Genomic DNA, 24,347 nt, shown 5'->3' with positions numbered 1-24,347 from the left:
AATGGAAAAAAGAAGTTTGGAAAAACTTGTCAGAAGTTTCTAAATTAGGATGAGAAATAATGCATAAAACTTCACAGGTAATTCATAAAACTTCAGACCAAAGTGTTAATTGTTGATCTCAATGAGCCCTCTAGAAATAAATAACAGAATGGTTCCAAGTCTCTTTAAACACCACCATGGATTAACTATGGCTAGAGTATCTAAGTCAGAAGAAGTTTTTTTGGGGGCGGGCACAGCTGTGGCTAATGGAAGTTCCCAGGCTGGGGTTTGAATCAGAGCTGTAGCTGTCAGCCTATGCCACAGCCACAGCCATGCCAGATTACAGCTATACCTGCAATCTACACCACAGCTCACGGCAATGCCGAATCCTAAACCCACTGAGCAAGGCCAGGGATCGAACCTGCATCCTCATGGATACCAGGTGAGTTCATTACTGCTGAGCCATAATGGGAACTCCCTTTTGAAATACTTTATCTTGATTTATCAAAGCATTTGTAAAAATTTCTGAGTCTTCCAGACCAATAGAGAAATGTGGTTTTCTGACGTACACAAAATTTCAACTGACTATAATGACAAGCTTTAACTAAGAAAATGTAGTAGGCATGCCTTTAAATGTTGGCATTAAGAGAATATGATATTCTACATAGAAAATCCTAAAGATGCCACCAAAAAACTACTGGAGTTCATCAATGAATTCAGTAAAGCTGCAGGATACAAAATTAATATACAGAAATCCATTGTATTTCTATACACTAACAACAAACCATCAGAAAGATAAATTGGGGAAACAATACCATTTACCATCACAGCAAAAAGAATAAAATGCCTAGGAATAAACCTACCTAAGGAGGTAAAAGACCTGTACTAAGAAAACTTTAAGACACTAATGAAAGAAATTGAAGATGACATAAAGAGTTGTAAAGACATACTGTGCTCAGGGAATAAAATAATTAATACTGTTAAAGCAACCATACCACCCAAGGCAATTTAGAGATTCGATGCAATCCCTATCAAAATTCCAATGGCATTTTTCACAGAACTAGAACAAATAATTTTACCATTTGTATAGCAACACAAAAGAATAGTCAAAACAATCTTGAGAAAGAAGAACAGAACTGGAGGAATCTCAATCCCTGACTTCAGAATACACCACAAAGCCACAGTAATCAAAACAGTTATGATACTGCAGAAAAACATCCCAGAAATATAGGTCAATGGAACAGGATGGGAAGCCCAGAAATAAACCTACATACTTACAGTTAATTAATATACAACAAAGGACTTAAGAATACAAAATGGAGAAAAGACAGTCTATTCAATGAATGGTACTGAGAAAACTGGACAGCTACAAGAATGAAACCAGAACATTCTCTAACACCATACATAAAAATAAAAATGGGAGCTCCTTGGTGGCTCAGTGGGTTAAGGATCCAGTGTTGTCACTGATGAGGCTTGGGTCACTTCTGTGGCATGGGTTTATTCCCTGGCCTGGGAACTTCTACATGCTGTGGGCATAGCCCAAAAAAAAAAAAAAAAGAAAGAAAGAAAGAAAGGAAACCAAAACCCTCAAAATGAACAAAATGGATTAAAAACGTGTATCTAAGACCTGAAACCATAAAAATCCTAGAAGATAACAGACAGAACACTTTAACATAAATCACAGCAATATATTTTTGGTTTTATCTTCTAAAGCAAAAGAAATAAAAGCAAAAATAAACAAATGGGACCTAATTAAACTTAAAAGCTTTTGCAGAGCAAAGTTAATTATCAACATCATGAAGACAACCTGCTAAATGGGAGAAAATATTTGCAAATGATGCCAATAAGGAGTTAATATCTGAAATATATAAACAGCTCTAGTGATTCAACATCAAAAAACCCAAAAAACCTGACTTAAAAAATGGGCAGAATACCTGAAGAGACATTTTTCCAAAGCAGATGGCCAAGAGGCACATGAAAAGATGGTTAATATTGCTAGTCATCAGAGAAATGTAAATCAAAACAATGAGATATCACCTCACACCTTTGAGAAGGTCTATCAACAAAAAGAACACAAATAACCAATGTTGGTGAGGATGTGGAGTCAATGGAACCCTAGTACACTGTTGGTGGGATGCAAACTGGTCCAGCCACTATGGAAAACATGACGTTCCTCCAAAAAATAAAAATAGAGCTACTATATGACCCAACATTTCCTCTCCCAGGTATATATCGGGGAAAAAAAAACAAAAACATTAATTTGAAAAGATACATTCACCCCAAGTTCATACCAGTGCTATTTACAATAGCCAAGATATGTTTTAAGCTAAGTGTCCATCAACAGATGAATGGATAAGGAAGATGTGCTATACACACACACACACACACACATATACACACAATGGAATACTACTCAGCCATAAAAAAGAATGAAAATTTGCCATTTGCAGCAACATGGATGGACTTGGAGTATATTATGCTAACAGCAATAAATCAGAAAAGGATAAATACCATATAATGTCACGTATATGTGGAATGTAAAAAATACAACAAAACAGCGAATATAACAAAAATAAATAAATTCACAGATTCAGAGAATAAATTAGTGGTTACCAGTGGGGAGATGGAAAGGGTCGGGCAAAAAAGGGGTAGAGGATAAAGAGGTACAAACTATTATGTATAAAGTAAATAAGCTACAAGGATATATAGTACAACGCAAGGAATTCAGCCAATATTTTATAATAACTCTAAATGGAATGTAATTTTAAAAAATTGTGAATCACTATGTTGTACATCTGAAACCTTACAGAATACTGTACATCGAGTATACCTCAATTTAAAAATTATAAAACTAAAGTGAATTTAGTTTTCTAGTTTTATGAAATTCATATAAAATATTTTTGTAAAATTCTCTGTTTCAGCTAGTTTTATGAAAACTAGTATTTATAACTAGTGAGCAGAGAACAGATAAGGAGGCTGAGTGGACAATCATTTAGGAAATTGCTTCTGGGAACCTGCCCATTAGCCATCTGGAAAGCTTCAGAAACAGCTGGTGAGAAAATTGGAAAGGAGTTAACCAGTGGAAATGAAACTGGTGGGAATGTGTTTCAGTAATGATTTGGGTTGCAGTAGTGATTATCATAAGGATTGTCTTCATTCACAATTTTACCTTAGCTCACACTTTCTCTTGAAATTCCAGAAACTGTTCATGCCACATCAGCAATGACCTCCAATGGTCAATTCTCTGTCCTCAAGCTACCGGATCGAACAGTAGCATTTGCCCCTTTGACCACATTCTTCTTTTTAATACACCTTCTTTATTTGGATTTTGGATCTCACTGTTGGTTTAATTTTGCTTCAAGGGCCACTTCTCAATATCTTCCAAAGAGCCCTCTTTTTCTTCTAAACATCTAAATACCAGAGCTCTATCAAATACTCACCTTTTACCCTCACTTACTCTTCAATCCATCAGCAAATTCTGAGGGCCTATGTCTTCAAAATGCATGCCACTCTAACCTCTTTATCACCACTATGACTGTCACATGAGTCCAAGTACCATTATCTCTCACCTGTGCTACTGTAAGAGGCTCCCGAACAACTATCTCAGCTTTCTCTATTGTTCTACAACCTCCCGATCTCAATACAGAACCAGAATAACTCTTTAAAATACGTTTTATCAGATGCTTAAAATTCTTCAACTAAATTCACATCTAGGATAGAAGTCCACAATCTAGCCTCCTAGGCTATGATTACATTTCTGTCTTCCTTTCATATCATTCCTTCTTGTCCTCCAGCCAATATGGCCTCCCTGTTGCACCTGCAATTCCCCATATGCACCACACTCTTACCTCAGAGCCTTTTTTCTTGCTTTCTCAAAAACATTCTTTTCTCAAATAACATCCCCATCACTTCTTTTCAATTGCCCTGCTCTATTTTTCTTCTTAGCACATAGAGATCATTGAAATTCTAGTGTAAGTCTATGTGCTGATTGTCAACCTCCCATAATTAAAATGCATACTCCAGGAAGATGGCAACTTTGTCTCTTTCCCACTGTGGAGCACAAGCACCATGTGAGAAATGGAATAGAAGCTCACTGAATATTTGTCAGATAAACGAAATAATGAAGGGAATAGCAGAATAAAGTAATAATCCCACTATATTCTGATCTGATTAAAACTTAAGAGTATTTTAGAACTATGTCTAGATACTCATGTTGCAACAGAAGAAAGGGTGGGGGGAAAAACTGTAATTGCAATGTATACATATAAGGATAACCTGACCCCCTTGCTGTACAGTGGGAAAATAAAAAAAAAAAAAGAAAATAAAGATGGTTTTAGATTTCTGTAAAAAAAAAAAAAAAAAAAAAAAAAACTTAAGACTATTTTGATATTTAGCACAACATTTTAAAGACAATGGCAAGGTAAGACCTAGGAGGCTGACCATGATGGCATCAAGGGCTTAGATGAACCCCTCCCCCTAAAAGATAGGTTGAGGTCCCTCAGTATTTCAGAACGGGACCTTATTTGCAGATGGGGTAGTGAGGGCAGCAATTAAGCAACATGAGTTCACACTGGAGAAGGGTGGGCCCCTGATCCGGTATGACTGGTGTCCTTATAAAAAGATAGCTATATCAAGACAGACAGACACAGACACACAAACATACACACACACGAAGAAGACCATATGATGCTGAAGGCAGAAATTGGACCTATACAGCTTTAACCAAGCGTGGCAAGCCACCAGGAACTACCTAGAGACAAGGATGGATTCCCCTAAGTTTTCAGAGAGAGGATGGCCCTGCCAACACCTTGATTGTGGACCTGCAGCCTCTAGAACTTCAAGATAGTAGATTTCTCGTCTTAGGCCACTCAGTTTGCAGCACTGTGTAAAACAAGCCTAGCAAGTTAATACAGACGGCAAGTCTAAAAAATCTTTTTTTTTTTTTTTTAGGAGTAGATCATTCACCTAGAAAAAAGGATGCTTGGTGAGAAGTATGGTTCTATGTAAATATTAAAAAATAACTTTCAACTCCTTGGTGGAGAAACACATAGGAGAGACTATTTACTGAGTACCTCTGAAGGACATATCTTAGGTTATCTATTAATTGTGGTTTCATTTCAAAGAACTATAAAATATTAGGGTTTACAGCTTGAGAAATAGAAAGCCAGATATGTCTAGTCACATCTGTTGAGCAGAGAGGATGTGACAGATGCTTACATAAATGGGAGCTAAAAATTCTGCTGGCAAATAACTCAAGCAATATATGCTGCTGAAATTCAAACATGTCTGTACATTTCTGGCAAGTTATCACAGTGGAATCAAAAAATTCTCTGTTCAGAGAGTACCGAAGAACCTCTAAGGGGAAAAAAAATCTAAAGAAAAAGCAACCAGGTACTCTGAGGGTACTCTAGTTAGGGTTCAAGCATAGAACTGCTATGAGCTATATATAATAAAGGGTTTACTACAGGGATCTGATCATACACAACTGTAGCATCTGGTGCAGAAATCTACAAAAAGCTGTCACTTCTACATCTGGTGGTGGGCATGAATTTACTGTCAGTCAGCAGGACCATAAGTTGGGCTGCAAAGCACAACACAAAGCAGGGCAGTGTGAGGATAAATTCAAACCCATACCAATGTCTATTTCTCACCACCTCCAACCTTCACCATGAGAGAAATCTTCAGAAGAAATGAGTACCATTCATTCCAGAACTGTGCTTGTGTCTGTCCCAGAATCAGAGAAGCTGGAAGAAATCTGCAAGGAGCTGGATAAATTCTGGAAGTGGGTGAGACACTACATTCTGGTACAAAATGTTAGGGGGTGACAAAAAACCCAGTCATTAAGATAAATGATATTTGCATGAACTATTTTAAAAATCAGGTTAGTCAGGGCAAAAATCAGTGATGAACAAAATATCAACACTTATACAAAGACAATGCCCATCAGGGTTTAGTTTAAGGTAAGTTGAGGCTGAGTTGCACAAGGGCAGAGTCAAATCCTGTCTTTTCAGTCAAAATAAATGTTAACAGTGTACATTCTTGGCCACATACCAAGGACCTTCCTCAAGGAAACCCAGTCTTCCATTCAAAGGTCAGGGTAGTCAGAATGGCCTAAATTCTGGGATTGGATGAAGGCATCAAATTCAGACTTTTGTTTACCAAACCAGAAACTGTCCAGATGTTCAAGTTAAGTAATACTTTCATGGGTTGCTTCATATATTTCAGTTCTAGAAGAGCTGGATCAACTTGCCAACACCAGCAATCTCTGGGCATCAGACCACTATACTTTACTCCCACTCTGCTGCCTATTAAATGGTCACTACATCCAACTTGTTTCTGGCTATTCTGTGCCACCCCTTGGCTTCCTGTACTCTGGGAACCTATCCCAGAAGGGACATGCTGAAATCATGTCTTGAGTTTGATAATGGCAGTTCCCACTGTCATTTATCACCTACCAACGACAGCTATGACAGAGACCTTCAAGCATGCTGATGCTTATTTTCATGACCTTGGTGAAAGAACTGTTCTCTGGACCCTTCTGGAAGAAAGAGTTAGGAGTTGGGTTTATAATTTGTATGTTGAATCCAGTTTAGAATTCTGATACCCTTACACCTTTAGATAGCTGCTTCTTGTTACACAAAAGATTTGGGCCCAATTCAACTCTTTTTCCAGTATGGACCAATGTTGGGTCTAAGTTTCAGTCAACCAACAAAGGAAATTGTTAGGGCTACTCCAAGCTGCCCAAGTTAACAAAATGGATCCAGAGTCGCTGCTTAGTGCATCCACTTTAATATATTCAGCCAAATCCAAGTTTCTATTCTTTCTACCCTGATTCAGTACTGCTTGATATCCACCCCCAGATATGTCCCTCAGCTCTGTATTAATATAGATGTAACAAAATCTTGGCATTGTGCTGTGGTTTGGGCCTCCTCACAGATTATACTTTTGACCCTACCCTCTGGGGCCCTTTGGGACTTATGCCTGGGTTATAGGTCTGAAAAGATTGAGAAGTGTTGGAGTTAAGTCCTTAGGAAGACCAGCCATTCCTTGGAAGCAAACAATCATCAGGGAAGGAGGTAAAGGGAGCTTAAAGTCCTCTGATGGTGGGGGAAGGAGGACTAGGTCTCTTGCCAAAGGAAGTTTGGCCACATTTAGTGCTTTCACTGGTTGTGTCAAGCCAACAAGACAAGCAGAGACACCAAGAGCGACCTGCACTAGACACAGTGGCACCTGGTACCTGACAATGACTATAGGAGCTATGGGCAGCTGATTCATTTCTGCCCTCTAGATCTCCCTATTTCTCCTGTAGCCAACCCTTATTCAAAGCCATAGGTGGAAGGGAATTCTTGGAAAAGTAGTTTTAATTTGTCTAATTGATTTTTTATTTTTGTCAGCTTATCATTTTTTACATCCAATCAGATTATGTTTGATCTGATACTCATATTTACTGCTTTCTCGTGAAACAGAAATATTTTTGCAAATACGCCTATGTGAAGGGTACATGTGGTTAAAATGAAATGAAAATATTTACAACATTTATTTTACTGTATTAAGCGTCAACATGTTTGGTCATTTTTCTTATTAACCTCAATCTTGGAGATACTTTAGTTTTAACGCTTTACAACAGACTCACTTTAAATTTCCTTAATCACTGAATCGTAGAAATCGGTAATGTTTCTCTCCTTACCATCTCCGAGAAACCACATAGTAAAAGAATAAGAAAAGAAAATTACAGGGGCAATTCAATTTCACAGGCTCCACTCTAGGCTACTGTCAAACCATTTCCTAATATATCAATCACTGGTTCCTGAGACAAGACAATAACTGGCAAGGACATCTGCATCCCATACACAAAATGAAGAGAGCAGCATCACTTGCTTTTAAAAAAAAATGTATCAGTTTCTACCTGTTTAAATAAAACAGTTAGCGTTCTGCCAAAAATGACATGGTTCTTCGGGCTACAAAGTCTATTAAATCACTCAGTCCAAGTTAACGATTTTAGTATTTTTGTGTAGTGGACGATTCAAGAATCGGAGGTCGTTGAAATTCTCCTGAGAGACAATTATAACCAGGGGGCTGCTTGTCCAAAGCACAGAATACGCTCAGCCCGTTATCGTCTTAGTTTCTCCTGAGAGTCAGCAACTGCAGCAGGTTACAACCTAACACCAGGAGAACTGTGGGGGGAGAGATGCTCTAGGTTTTTTGTTCACATGCCTGTTGTAAATGATGTTCTCCTAGTTCTATGTCTAAACTCTAATCAGCGTCTGCTCTTCCTTTTTCTGATTTATTTATCATTCATTTTTCACCGTGGATGTTAATCTATTTAAACTTATTACCTAATTTTTTTCTGATTGTCCTATTTGTTCGTATGATTGCTTCTATTTTTTCTTTTTCTTATTTTAGAAATGTGTATCCTACATTCCTCTTGGCTTTCCACCTGGAACTTTGCCTTCGAAGATTCCAATATTGAATAACTGATTAACCCCTCTCTAGAATAATACACAACTCTTAAAACACTGTACATCGTAATTATGCCCTACCTCATGCACATGCCATTTCTCCCCAGGTCCTTCACATTTCAGATCTTCCTTCTCTTTAAAAGTATATGCTTCTGTTGTGAAAATTTCCTCACAGATAACCTCGTCTCCTCGTCTGCCATGCTGGCAGATGCGACCCAGGATGAACGCTGCATTCAAACAGTTGAGTTTTTCCCTAAAGTTAGAACTATTCATTTTTAAAGCAAATTCCAAAGTTGGCAGAAATATTCTCCCAGCTGGTACATGTGACAGTGCTACCCGTGTTTCTAATTCCATATATTTTATAGAAGTTCATGTCTCTGCTTCACAGGTTTTTTTCAAAAAATTCTGACTTGTGCTTTGAAAATAGTGCCCCATTCTATAATCAGGTAATAGACGCTTGCTGTCTATCTCACTATGTTATATCATTTTTTTTTTTTCTCAGAGATCTCTTGTGGACTTGGAATCATAGCCTGAAATGCTACAGAAGCACAATGAAAATCTAACACTGAAATCCTAACTTTCCTCTGAAATCACAAACGAATGTGCTTGTAAAACTGTGAAGCCAGCACATTAAGAACTCAGAGCACACAAAAATTACAGGCAGACGGGTGTCTTAGAGATAGTAAAATGACACAGGCTTGAGACAGATTGAATACATCATCAGTGTGGGCTTTTCTGTCATTCAGTTTGGTCATTTACTTATCAAAGAAAACCTGGAGGTCAGCATTTGCATTCTTCACTACCTACCATGAGCTGCAAAACTTCTACAGAGTATTAACCCAGACAATAACTAGTTCAATTTTTTTTAAAAAAACTTTCAGCATTCTTATTTAAAGCATTTAAAAAATACTTTTATCTGCCACACGGTGCTAACCCAAAGTCTATTTTTACGCCTCTTTGCAAGAGCATTCTTAAAGTACTTAAAAAATACTTTTATTTGCCATATAGTGCTAACCAAAAGTATATTTTTACGCTTCTTTGCAGAACCACATCTTAAGTAAGATTATCCCAGAAATCTTGTAGCTATTCTATCAAAGCATTTGTGCCAATAGAGATATTTCTTCAAGGATGGATAAGCAGAAGGCATTGAGATTTATTGTTTAAACGTCTGATTTAATTAAAACTCTAGATACGTCACTAAACTGCTATACACATACTATGCACAGCAGAGTCTGTAATACCTGGATATGCTAATACAGAGTTCTCAGAGGTTTCCTGCAACTGCCTCTTTCTTTCTCTTGGTCAATGTTGCACGAGGTAATCCTGCTATTTTCAAATTTGGATTAACCACTGCAGAGTGTGGGACCTCGTTATCTGAGCGGTTGCTGAAAGGCCAGATGATGCAACCCAGCATCTTTAGTCCCCTGAGTATAAGCAGTGACCACTGAGGAAACAGGAAGGAGCCAGTCAGATAAAACAGGCTCTTTTTTCTCTCTCCTATACATTACTCCAAGTTCAATTCCTTTTGCCTTCCTTCCGGGGTGCCCCGTACTTGGCCAAGCAAACAAGTCTGCCTATTGACTTGCTGTATGTATCCCACTGTATCTCTTGCCTTCTTTCCATTCTCCCTCACTCTCAATGCTCGAAGGCTTGTACTTTCCTCCCAAACTACTGCCAACATAATTTTTATCTCCAGTTCTACTTTCTAGAAAGACACAGGGAAAGGCAGCAGAGCATCTTTATAACACATACTTCTATGTAAATAAATTATACATATAATTAGGATTTGGTAGCTAGAGGGAAAAATCACATCATGTCATTGCATAACTATGTCTGTTCTGGAGTTCCCGTTGTGGCGCAGTGGTTAATGAATCTGACTAGGAACCATGAGGTTGCGGGTTAAATCCCTGGCCTTGCTCAGTGGGTTAAGGATCCTGCGCTGCCGTGAGCTGTGGTGTAGGTCGAAGATGTGGCTTGGATCCCGGGTTGCTGTGGCTGTGGCACAGGCCGGCGGCTACAGCTCTGATTAGACCCATAGCCTGGGAACCTCCTTATGCCTCGGAAGCGGCCCAAGTAATGGCAAAAAGACAAAAAAGAAGTCTGTTCCCTTAATTTCTTTTCCCCACAAATAACATCATTTTTATATACTTAAAATTCAAGAGAGCCACTATTGAGTTAAATAATATTTAAACTTTATTGATTTTTATGTCTTTTTAGGGCTGAACCTGTGGCATATGGAGGTTCCCAGGCCAGGGATCCAATCAGAGCTGCAGCCACCAGCTTTCACAACAGCCACAGCCATGTGGGATCCAAGTTGCATCTGCCATCTACACCACAGCTGATGGCAGTGCCAGATCCTCAACCCACTGAGCAAGGCCAGGGATTTAACCCGCATCCTCATGGATGCTAGTCCTTAACTTCTGAGCCATGACAAGAACTCCAAATAGTATTAATTATGCTAAGTAATATTGAAATAGATGTCATGGTTTGACTCAGGGCACCAAGACAGGCGGGTTTTTTCAGAGTTTATAGGCAGATCATAGAAATGATGAAGGGCTGTGATCTCACTCCGAAGAAACCAGAGAAGAGTTTCCAGGACAAAAGCACAAATAGCAACATCTTCTGGTAAGGCTTCTTCTACCTTACTTCTTCCTGTATTTCCCTTCATATGGAAATAGGTGATTAAAGTGTTGTTTAAGAGGGTGAAGGGATAAGCAAAATGAGAATTAAGGAACTCTTCTGTAGTGTAAAAAAGTCAGTCTTAAGACTCCCTCTCTGAATCTTACTTACACAAATTTGGCAATACCACAAAGAAATAAAAATACCCAAAGTTTTCTATAATCGATTGCCTCTGCTATGCAAATTTATAGTTTTAGTAAGGGCTCCAAATAAAAGAGGGCTGGTGGGGTACTAGGGTGTTATATTTCACTTGACAGATAATCAATTGAAATCCAAAGAAGTTATTTCCCAAAGTTATGTCTACTCTGAAGCCTCTGTTCATTTCATTATGCCACAGGATAGTAAATAAATATAAAATGAAGGGTACAAATGAAAAATGTCTCATATCTAACTTCATTCTATCAGAGAAGTCACAATGTTTGTGGGAACATTGTGGGAAATCAGTTCTGATAATTTTCTTCAAAGATACGACTGTTGTTCTATGAGTATGGTATGATTTCCTAAGAAGGCCTCACCCTCACTGTTTTTCTAAGCTGTCTTTAGGTGGTAATAGATGGCTCTGAAAGATAAGGTCTTGTTTAAGCTAACTTGTGTGTTGAAATGTCAAGATGCCAATCTGTAGACAAAGACTACAGACGGAGCCTTAAAACATAGCCAAAGTTGAGGGGTAAGACAAATGTTTGTGAAAATGCAATCCTCATACACCTTACTGTTCTAACAATGGTCCTGGGATTGGCAGCACTGGTATCAGCCAAGAGCTTGTTAGCAATGCCGATTCACACCTTACTCCAGACATTGTACTAGAACTGAATCTTAACAAAGTCCCCAAGCTTGAGAAGTAATGCCCTAAGAAACTATACAGAAATGTTGAGTCCAGCTAAGGCCCAGAGAAGCACGAAACCAAGCCTTTCCTAGTGTAATTTTTCCTGGAAGCAAGAGGACAAGAAAAAAAAAATGGTGCCTAGTGTAGGAGTCAGGGTTCTCCAGAGAAACAGAATCAATAATATACCTAATTCATCTATCTTCAAACTGCAACATGGGTTCTTCCTGGGTCTCCAGTCTGCTGGCTTTCATGTTGGACTAAACCCTCAGCTCTTCTGATTTCCCAGGCCTTCCTTCAGACCTGGACTAGGACTAAACGAGTGACTTCCCTTGTTTCTTAGCTTGCCAAAGGCAGTCCTATAACTGCACAAACCAATCCCTTCTAATCAATCTCTTCATATATACCTGTCTCTCACCCTCTATGTATCTATCTATCTATCTAGGAACATATGTTTTCTGAGAGATAGAGAAATTAGACGGTATTGGCTCATGTGATTACAGAGGCTGGCAAGTCCCAGATGTGCATGGGAGACTCGAGAGAGCTGAAGGTTTAGTTCTACCCAGTCTAAAGGAAGGCTTGAGAACCAGGACAGCCAATGGTCTATGCAACGCGAAAAGCGGTCTCAAGACCTAGGAAGAACTGACGTTTCAGTTCAAGTCTGAAGGCAGGGAAAACACCAATGGCCCTGCTGGAAGCAGTCAGAAGAAAATAACCTCTTCAACAGACTGAATGAGGCCCCCCCACTTTAGGCAGAGCAATCTTTTAACTCAGTCTACCAGTTCTGATGTTTGAAAAAAACACCCTCACAAACACACAGGACCCGGGCGCTCCATGGCCAGGCAAAAAAACTGAGAAGTCATCATTACATTTGATAACCCCTAGAACAATCCGAAGATAGCGCCATCAGAAAACGAAATCGCCAAAGAAACAGCCTCAACACAGCCCTGGGATTAAGAAAGCAGTCTTCCCAGGGTCAAGGCAGCACCATTTCCCAGTCCTTAGTTCAATTCTCAGGGAGGTTTAAGATAAAACAACTCATTCGGACCCAAAACAGCAAATTAAATGTCTACAGGCAGTAACTGAAACACAAAAAGCAGAGTATCTGTTTAAAAAAATCCAACTGCTAGAGAAATATAATCACGGTTGTAAGCATTCTGCAAAATAAAACATGAGTAATACTGGACATTACAGTTTAATTAGAGTAATATTTAATCCTTAAAACCTTTATGACATGTTACTGTTTTGATTTGTGATGTGAAACCTGACAAATTTCCGTGGTTCTAAAATATAAAAACCAGTAATTTCAGTTCTGATCTTTTGGAGCAGTTCTTATTTTTAAGCAGTTAACTAGTTGAAAGGTATGGTGCACAGATATAGTTACTTATGAACATGGATAAAATCTGGCAAAATGATTTGTATTTTTAGCGAACCAACTAAGATGTTCATAAAAATGGTTTCTAATATTATTTTGTTTCAGAACTATGTGGTCCTCTAATTCAATGACATCCATTAGTACTTCTTCATTCACACTTTCAAACTCAGGAGAGAAAAGTGAACTGGAAAATAATGGTTTATTTTCATAAAGTTCGAAATCAAAGAATTTTTTTTTAATTATTTTTTAACCCCCAAATTTTTGAAATGCAACCCAGGCCGTTACTTTCTTTTTGTTTTTTGCTTTTCAGGGGTGCACACACGGCATAGGCATATGGAAGTTATCAGGCTCAGACTCGAATCTGAACTGTAGCTGCCAGCCTACGCCAGAGCAACTCAGGATCTGAGCAGCGTCTGCAACCTACACCACAGCAACGCTGGATCCTTAACCCACTGAGCGGGGCCAGGGATCTCAACCTCATGGTTACTAGTCGGATTCGTTTCTGATGAGCCACTACGGAAACTCCAGGCCATTGCTTTCATTTTGAAAACCAACTTCTGTTCAGGAAAGCAGACCAGTTTTTGCCCTGTCTAATGAAGTTCTCAGAGTCCTCATTTCCCTAGGAAAGAGCAAACGAAAGCATACGTTGGTGGGCTGCTGTAAATTCTTTTGAAGACCTTGCTAAGAAACTGTCAAAGGATTTCAGTCGGTTAAAATGTTCATCCAAAAATTTTTGATCTATTCCTCACTGTTTTGCTGATTTGCAACTGCTTTAAAATTTCCAAAAAAGGATTCAGCACCACTTCAGAAGAAAACCACCTAACCTCAGTTTACTAGAGCCAACCACCGCAGTGTGCTCGCAGTTCATCAATCAAGACTGAACTGTCTCCATTTTAAGCCAGGAGAACACACCTCAGATAACAGTATCTGTTCTTACCTAATCTCTCTCTCCCTTCTCTTTCATCCTGATAGAACCCGGATTTTTTTTTTTTTCTTCTAGAAAAATCAACTTCTTCTGACTGTTAATGTATTTCAGGGGAAAATGACCCAACTTCTAGATTCTAGGGCAGGCTTTAATGGTCTTCACATAATTCCTCTTTCCAGTGATTGGTTTTGGGAAAGGTCTCCCATCTTCCACTGGATATTAACGTTTAAAAAAAAAAAAATGTGTTCAGCACCTCATCCATCAGGCTCCATGTGAAAACCTGAGTTTAAAACTTACATTGAGGAAGCATATGGGCTTTAATGACACATCAAGACGCTGAAGCCATCAATCCAAAATCTTTCCCTTTCTCTAAACCTCCTTCATGCAAAACTGTTAATTTTCCTATTTTTAAGGCAAGTTGAGTTGGAATTTTCTATTTGTTACAGCTGATAGAATTCTATATGATATGTGAAGGCTTTCACTTTGAACTTTTGAACCCAATTGTATGCTGTGGAATGCTGTAATGAACTTATGTTCATTCAACAATGCACAGTGCTGTCTCTCTGAATTTATGTCCCATAAACAGATCCAGGATTAGAAGAAACATCCCTTAGCTGCACCATCTGCAGGCACTCTTATCCATTTTGACCAGTCTATGTTAAAATTTCTAAGATGCTTTTCAAAACAAAGATTAAGCTAGTTCCTAATGCTGTGCTTGTTATGGGCACCGTGTCCAAAATTTTTTGATCATACAAGAATCTGTCATGGTAAATACTGCTGTCTAGGCAGAATTATTCCTATCTCTATTCTCAACACTTGCAGCAGAAAAATGGCCAATGTAAACTTTTTCATGTGATTTCTCTGGAAATTCTCAGATAACTGTTTAACATGTGATAAGTACATTTCTGCTAAGTATTAAATTAGAAATGACTATTCCTGGTCTCAGATTCATCGTCTCTGCCACATTCAATATATACTCTTATCTGCCAGAGAATAGTTTTAGTTAAGATGCAACTGCATTCCACAGTAGTACTTGTTATTTTTTTCACACATACAAAAAAAAAAAAAAAAAAAACTTGTTAAACTTTTTTTCTTTTATCTTGGGCATTAAAGATTTTTTAATCATGAATATTTGCAATTATTTATCATAATTCTGACCAAAATAATTGTTTCAGAGTAACATCTTACTTTGTATTTTTCTTACACAGACACATTTGGTTTTCACACTGAACAGGCATCATCCCCTTCAACTAGAAAAAGAAATACATGCTCTACTCTTTTTCTTCAAAAAATATATTGCCCTCTCACTTTTATTTTCCAATTTTGAGAGAGAAATATTTCTCTTAACTCCAATGTAAAAAGTAAGAGCACAAGTACAGTGAAAAACGGCAACTGACATTTGGTTTCGCCGCCAAATAAATAACAGGAATGAAGAGGGGGAGTGTGGAGAACTAGAGAGCACGTGACCCATGCAAAATGGGTAAGGCTATTAAGTTCCCTCTAATATTCGCCACACTTATTGTATTTTATGTTTTTAATTAATCTATGCTGATAATCAAAGGGTATGTTAATAACACACAGTGTACAAATCAAATTTTACATCGATGATGTCATCAATTACATCAGCAAATTTCTAAATGCTGTGAAGTTGTATTTACTTGTTTCTTTGTGTCATCTTTGCCTTGCTAAATAAAATGCACTTATTCCTAATTTGTAATGATTTTACTTGCTTGAATTAAGGGTGTTTGCAATTGCTTTTATACCTAAAATTTAATGACAGTTTTTATTTTTCGTTACATCTTTGCCTGATTTTGGTCAGCCTTATGAAATGGGTTGCAAATATTTTAGTTGTTTTCCTCATCAGGACTCCTTGAATCAAGGATTATGTGTTCTTTAGACATTAAAACTCACCGCTCTGGGTCTAGTTAAAAGTTGGGAAACAGATCTTTGATTAGCTTTCCAAATTCTCATACTGTATTTAATCAATCCAGAAAATAAGTATTTTTATGTTGATTCTGATAGAAAAGCATGTACTTACTACGTATTTCCAAATTTACTTACACATAAAGATGAAAACAGTGTTGAGATTTAAATAACAAAAAAGTATATATAGCATTTAGAATAACTGTCATGTAATAAGTAATAAAGTTATAATTATTAATACGATGTGCTACAGGTTGACTTTTATATTTTATCTATTTTACATAATTACACACACATCTGTGATCAAGCAAGTTCTTTTTAAATTATGCATACCAAGCTGCTTTTTTGCCCCTTTAAAGCAATTTTGCTTTTTAGTTCATTAAAAGCTTAATGGAAAATCTTTGTTCTCTCATTCAAAATTTTGGAGGAGGAGTTCCCATCATCACACAGCGGAAACAAATTTGACTAGGAACCATGAGGTTGCAGGTTCGATCCCTGGCCTCACTCAGTGGGTTAAGGATCTGGTGTCACTGTGAGCTGTGGTGTAGGTTGCAGACGCGGCTTGGATCTGGCATTGCTGTGGCTGTGGTGTAGGCCGGCAGCTACAGCTCCAATTGGACCCTTAGCCTGGGAACTTCCATGTGCCGTGGGTGCAGTTCTCAACAGACAGAAAGAAAAAAAAAATTTTTTTTGAAGGAAATAAAACCTATAAACTCTCCATAATGACAACTGGGAGGAACCAATGTAGAGGGTTTTTGTTTTTTTTTTAATCTTAATTAAGGGTAGATAATTAGGTTTAGAAGTGTTTTGTTTTGTTTTGTTTTAATTAGAGCTAGAAGGAAAATTTGTATTTACTCGTTTGTTTCTAGTAATATTATACATATGTATATGTATATATATACATGTACATTTTACTATTTAGGAGTAAATCCTACATGCCAAATGCTGCACTAGTGAGATACAAAGATGAGTAAGACATGAGCAACTAACATACTCAAAATTTACTCAAGACTGACATATCAATAAATACTTGCAATGCAACCTGGCAATGCAGGCATGGTATTTTGTTTTGCCCACTGTTTTATCTCTAGTATCTGGAATGGTACTGACACTGATTAGGTCTTCATGAAATACTGCTGAAAAAATAAATTCCTATGGCATTTGATACTTTTCCTGAGCTGCTCATTATACTCAGATTTGCACAGCAGTTCACATTCATGCTTGGTTAATTTTGTATATTACACTTCCATTATTTTTGAGTAAAAAGATTATGCAGTACCTTAATATGAACACATAAGAATTAAATGGATCAACAAATGCATATTGTTACATAGAAACAAAATACACTTCTAGAACATAGGAAAAAATACATTTCTAGGGAGAGGATGCTTAGAGGAATAAAGGACATACATTTTGTGAAAACCCAACTATACACAGAAACATCTGTCCACTTAGTTCATCCAGAATGTTGAGCAGGATCAACAACTTTTTAAATATTTTGAAATTCGGGGGACCTAAGTAGACTCTTCTTTCTTTTATGTGATTCATCCTACTCAGTAGCTCGGACACTCCATCTTTGTAATTGAAGTCTGTTTAATTTAGTCTAGGATATTATGATACCTGGTTGATAATGAATAAAATAATTTAGAAGCAAAATAGGATGAAGCAATAATTTTTCCAAATTATCTTTCCCCAGGGAAAGTTCTCTTGTTAATACTAGCCTGAGTTGATCTGAAGGCTTATTAAGAGAAAATGAAGGATTTGTAAATGGTTCTGTTTGTTTTAAGTAAGAGGAGGAATGCATTATTTTTATTCCCTAGGGGGAAAATATCCAACAACTTGATTCTAGCCCTTCCACTGCAGAAACCAGAAGCAATTTCCTCCTAAGCATTTACATTCTTTTTCTCTAATTTCTCTATTAAGTATTTGAACAGCAAAGTGCTTGCTAAAACAAACAGGGAAGTTAGAGGAATATGAAATGAAAGAATATTGAGGTTATTTAGGTTATCAATATGATATGATATATATGACTGCTACCTTTTTGAACTTAACTGAGGTTTTCTTGGTGGCCTAATGTATAACCGGTTGTTTTAAGAGTTTCATGGGACGAAACAAAGAAAAATATTCTTTGTTTGTGTTTGAAATACATCGATTAGATCAACCACATGATTTATTATATTACATGAACTCATACATATAATACATTTATTATATTACATATTTGGTCTACCTCATCAGTCATGAACTGACAGTTTATTTAAATTCATCTACAACTACTGCGAATTTCTACCACCACTTTTGCTTTATGTGTTTTTGAGATGTGAAAGCTGGTGAATGAAGATGTTTGGAAGTTATGTCATTATTCCGGATTGTATGCTTCATCATTTAAGAGGGCAGTCTTCTTATTTAACATTTTGCCTTGAATAAAACTCATCCACCAAGTCCACTACGTTGTTAAATACCCAAACATATCCTTCATTACATTAGCAACCGGTTCCATATCTGGGTATTTTTTAGTCTTCTAAATTGAGTCACAGTGCTACTCCATTATACTGAAAACTCAGGTTAAATGATAAATTTAACTACTACTAACATACTTGGATGAAATAGAAAGGAAGAGGAAAAAAAGTGGGAAATTGATTAAATATAGAAATAACAACAAAAACAAGCCCGCAAACAAATATAAACACGATCGGTTTGTTACATTTGTTTCTTCAACTGGTCTTGAAGTGCTAATTAGAATTTACAACTTTCATGTTCCTCAGCGGGTAGGGTTGAGTGATACAAATGTTTCTACCTGTGGCAGCTGAGCCTTGGCAGTTTTCATTTATTAGAATTATTACTGTTTTGCTTGAAACTCCATGAATTTTCTTTCCTTTTTTTTGGGGGGGGGGAGCTGCTCCAGTGGCATATGGAGGTTCCCAGGCTAACGGCTGAATGACAGCTGTAGCTGCTGGCCTACGCCACAGCCATAGTCACACCAGATCCTTGACCCAGTGAATGAGACCAGGGATCAAACCTGCATCCTCATGGATGCTAGTCATATTTGTTTCCACTGAGCCATGAGGAGAACTCCATGAATATTTTCATCTGAAGCAGAAGTCTAAGAGGCACCCCAGAGACACTCCTGGGTTTCAGATATGCCTCCTGCATAATAAGATCAATCACATTCACTCTCTGGTCAGTCACCACAATCAGTCTACCAACTCCCTTCTATTCTCATTACTTCAAGGGCAGGAAGAGCCCCAATAATCAACTGGTAGCCTCAGCATCGAGGTCAACTGAACCATTATTTTGTGCCCTTGTGAGTGTGTGCCTCGCTTGGAAACCAAAAATTCTCAATCTGCCAAAAGCAGAGCTAGCGAGCTTGAAAGCAAATCTTTACAAGAGGGTCATTAATGAAAATAATGAAAAGTACCACGTCCTTGGTGGCTATATTCTGAATGTGGGGAAATAAGAATTAGATTCTGGTTATTGGTTCAGAGCTTAGCGAATGTGAGGATAGTACCTCAAATTTATAAGTGGTTGTCACCTAGTCAGCGCCATGTGGAAGTAATTTACTGACCACTGCACCATCCTGTAATGAATCCCTTAAGCATCGGACTGTTTTCTCTTTTCACTGTAAGAGAGTTTCTTTGTTAAAAGTAATGTATAAAGGATACAATGATGGGAAATAAGGGATTCAGGATGTCCAAGAAAGACAATCTATATCTAGAATAAATATTTATTCCAATGAGAGGAAATTTCTGCCTCCTTCATGTTAACGTGGTTGGCTGTCCAACCCAACCCTACCCTCCCTAACCAGAGGAAAGAGGGTCAGTGTTGGTCTCTGGTGTTAGCACATGAGGGACTTGGCAGTGGAGTTAGCCAGATGAACTTTGGTGAGGCAAGCCAAGGTTGTCTAGAATACATGTAACTTCCATCTTTGCCACTGTGGCCACTCTTCTCATTAACACACTGCGCGCGCAAACAAGCACTGAGGTAGAGTCACAATGACATTCCTACAGCATGTCTCACTGTCCACCTGCTTATGAAAGCCTGGTCAGATGCTCTTCATGAATATTCACATAGGACACATGTATCTTAGATATACTCCAGGCCCATTCTGAGAAGACAATACTTATAACCAACTTAAATACTATTCCTGGTCCTTAAATCCTGTTCCTTCCAATTATCTGACCATTCCATCCAAACTCTGGCCACTATTCATGAATCAGTGTATATTTATGCTTCTTGCCAACTCTCTTTCAGGCCCTCTAGATATACTATCGTGAAGACTTAGCCAACAGGATACCACTGCTTTCTTGCTGCAGTCCAAGGATACCCCTGACAAATGGTAAAAGTTCTTTTCTGGCTAGCACCATCAAACTGTGCACGTACCCGCAAACCAGGCTCAACTGTGTCCTTCCTCAGTCCACTGTCTTGAGGATCTTGCCATGTAGCCACTAGACGTATGCTGAGGAAGAGGCGGCACTGCCACAGGTGTAGATGCTCTAAGAGCAGGCTCTTTAACCACCTAACAGCCTGCACATGTGCAATAAGCTACAGTTCAGCCAGCCTCGATAAACCACTTGGATAGTGTCCTAGGGTGGGTGGGGAGGACCCCCTTTGCACTACACTATAGCACTGGGGCTGCCAGTTAGTCCCCATCAAGTCGTGCTGCTGATGGGGTCGGGACCTCTCCATGAACCAGAACCTCTAGGTATCTCTCGTTCTATGACCAGGAGGTCTCACCTATCAAGGCGTTAGTGCTCCAAACATATCTCACTTCATGACAGTCTCTGTGCCAATGCGAGCGTGGACATGGGCAGACGCCTCTCTCCCCCCAACGAGTCCCAGAGAGTAAACTTACCTCCTCTGAACTGGGTCGGGCCTGGCCTGGCTCCGGGCTGCTGCTCGTTTCCCTTTGCCCCCGGGAGCGGCACAGCACACGCATGCGCATTTGGTCTCCTGCGCGGGCCTCCAGCAGCCCCAACCACGCCAGCGAGCAGGTTTCCCAGGTGTCTCTAAGTGGAGGACCCCGGGGTAGACCCTCCCCATCCGCCCTGACAAGACTTTTTACTTCTCTCCTACCCCCCGCTCTGCCTTTATGGGGAATAGGCACCATTTAATAGGACGGGGATTGGAATTAGGCACTTTGGGTCCCCTGTGAACCAGGTCTAATTAGCAGCTCCTCACAACCCTTGAACTCCAGGTGTCTGGTTTCCTGGAAACTCAAGACAGTCGCATGCGCAGTACACACTCCTACAGTGGCCTTGGTGGGTTGAACGCCCTGGAGAATGCCTCACTTCAGAATGCATTGGAATTTACAACATTCCAGCATAGTTTGTAATATCTCAAAACTCCATCCAGCTTGAGGACTTAATGGAAGGCACATTCTCAGGCACATCAAATTTAGAGAACTTGAGGATCTTGAAATAAATTCCTTACTATTTACCAGGTTCTCATAATCTTTCAAAGTCTTAATGTGATGCTAGTAGTTCACAGATCCAGATTGACTGCTTTCTAGCTATGGTAAACTATTTGTGGTTTTATAAACATGTTCATGTCTTTCTTACATAGTTAAATAAAACAGCATAGCCACTCTCTTTAAAAACCATTCACTTCCCTCTTAATGATGAAAATTTCCTTTTGCTTCACTACCTTAGGTGGGATTCTCTCAAACATACCTATACCTACTGAAAGCTTACTTCTTTAAATGTTCTTCATTCTTTCATTGTGAGTATGTTTCTCTTTCCTGACAGACACCTGGCCAATAGAAGTAATATATGCAAGTTTTAGAAATTGTTTTTTTTGCTTTTTTTGTTTGTTTTGTCTTTTGCCATTTCTTGGGGTGCTCCCGCAGCATATGGAGGTTCCAAGGCTAGGGGTCGAATTGGAGCTGTAGTCGCCAGCCTACACCAGAGCCACAGCCACTAGGGATCCGAGCCGCGTCTGCAACATACACCACAGCTCATGGCAATGCTGGATCCTTAACCCACTGAGCAAGGCCAGGAATCGAACCCACAACCTCATGGTTCCTAGTCGGATTCGTTAACCACTGGGCCACAACGGGAACTCCTAGAAATTGTGTTCTTATGCTTCTTTGCACCATTAACCTACCCCTACTATTCTGGTCACAGAAGAGCTTTATATTATTCATTGATTAATATGAAAGGCAAATACAGGAAGAAAAAACTTAAGCCCTTAACAGAAAAAATAATTTTAAAAACAACACCTCAAGTTCAATAACGAGAAAAAAAGAGTTTCTTGAATTTGAAATGGTTGACTCCTCATTTTAAGACCCAAAGCAAATGGTTTATGGTTTTATGGCTTATGGTATTAATGTGGGTTAATAACATAAACCATAAAACAGGAATAAATTCCAGATCATAATGTGAGAACAGCTTTTCTGCCAGTGTGGAAGGGGGAGATTTTTGTTGAGTTATAGGAGGAGGGGGTGGTATTTTGGAGAAATATGAAAGAATTAGAAAAGTGCATAGATGCCAATGTGAATCTATGTCTGCTGCTCTCCAGTGGGCTGAGTTCCCCAGGGTCAGCTTGAAAGAAATTCTACATAGGTTTGGGTGAATCTGAGAAGAGAGTGACTTCCACTTTGTGTAGTCTAAGCAGGTTCTTGTGCCTTAGGAGGCATGTGCATCTAAACAGTACCTAGGCAATGACTGACTGAGTGATCTAGGCAGATGGTCCAGAGCACAGGTTCTCAGAGTCTTTTATACTCCATAGCAATGAAAGAAAGCATTAGCTTAGACCCCTGAGAGGAAAAGAGATATGACTCAGAGAGAGTGAAGAGGGCAAAGTAGATACAAATTACAAGGATCTAATATCTGTAAATCATTAGAATTACCTGGTAGCTTAGCATGACAGGGATCAGGTGAGATGCTTCTCCTTAAGCCAAAACAAAGACCAGAGTAGTATGAAGATATAACTATCTCCCAGTGCCAGCATGATAACTGGCACATTAGAGACTGGGTCCATAACCAAGGAGATGAGAATGTGAAAGAGGAGGGTGGGGATCAGAACTGGCTTGGCTATTTACCCCTGTAACTGAATTCTAAAGTGGACACAACCGAGTTAACTCAAATGAGCATGCTTAAGCTATCTATCATTAGCAGAAATAGTAGTGCCTGATCTTTATAACTGACATCTACAGAAGTAAAGTATACTTCTGTACTTCTAAATATTGTGGGTTGTTGGAACTGGAAAGGAAGTAGCATTGGACTAAATTCCAGAGTAAAGAAAGAGTTTAATAGGTAGGCAGAGCCATAGCATCATTCACACTTGGAGAAAGTTGCCTGATACAGATACAGGTGGGAATGCAAATGACTTCGGAGAAATTTGTATGCAGAGAGGGAAATCACCTGGGCTTTTGACAACAGCGTAGGCTGAGAGGATGGACTGCAACTGGAAGAGAGTCAAATATAAGGACAAGGAATTGGTCATTAATTCCCCTCTATCATTCTTTAGTTTTGCTCATAAAACAACATTAGGGCTGATGAGCAGAAAGAAATGACAGTGCATTATCAAGGTTATTGGATTCTGCAGTACATCAGAGTTGAATCTAAAGGTGAACTAACAATATCTGAAATTTTTGCCAATCCTGTCCCTCCACAAATAGTGACTATTTCAAAGAGATGGCACCTGAGGGGATTGGGGCTTGAGTTAATCACAGGTGAACTCAGTCTATTTATATATTCAACCCAGCTCCAGCCCTGGGAGGAATCTGAATGATCAATCCTCAACAAAGCTGAAAGGCACAGAAAATGGCTTGCATTCTCTGAGAAATAAACAAAACATATGTATTTAGTCGAATAACTATTTATACACAATTCTCAGAATATAATAAAATACATTACAAGCACGTTGGAGGAGGAAAATGTGATTCAGAACCAAGAGGAAGAGTCATTAGAAGCAGATGTGTAAAAAGGCAAGTTATCAAAATTAGCAGGCAAGGACTTTAATACAAAAATTAACAATATGTTGAATAATTGAAAGGAAAAGGTGGATATAATTTGTGAAGAGAGGAGACCATTCAATGGAAAAGAGAAACCCTAAAATAGAACTAAGAGAAAAATTTTTAATTCAATAACAAAAATCAAAATTCTAAAGGATTGGGTTTCCTCTTGCAATACACAATCTGCTCTTTATATCATGATCCAGTTTAGCTCAGTGAGATGGAAATTAAAA

General features: G+C 38.6%; 1 long non-coding RNA gene across 2 annotated transcripts in view; it reads right to left on the bottom strand.

Annotated features, from left to right (window-relative positions):
• LOC110259475 overlaps window positions 1-21,980 on the bottom strand; it is a 407,237-nt gene extending 385,257 nt beyond the window's left edge. For both annotated transcript variants that reach the window (XR_002341895.1, XR_002341896.1), the window contains exon 1: window positions 21,013-21,980. This is a non-coding gene — a long non-coding RNA (uncharacterized LOC110259475). The remainder of the gene's footprint in view (window positions 1-21,012) is intronic.

The sequence above is a fragment of the Sus scrofa genome, chromosome 2 (assembly GCF_000003025.6).
Source record: "Sus scrofa isolate TJ Tabasco breed Duroc chromosome 2, Sscrofa11.1, whole genome shotgun sequence".
Lineage (NCBI taxonomy): Eukaryota > Metazoa > Chordata > Mammalia > Artiodactyla > Suidae > Sus > Sus scrofa.
Note: the sequence above shows the minus strand (reverse complement) of the source record. Positions and strands in the feature narration are given on the sequence as shown.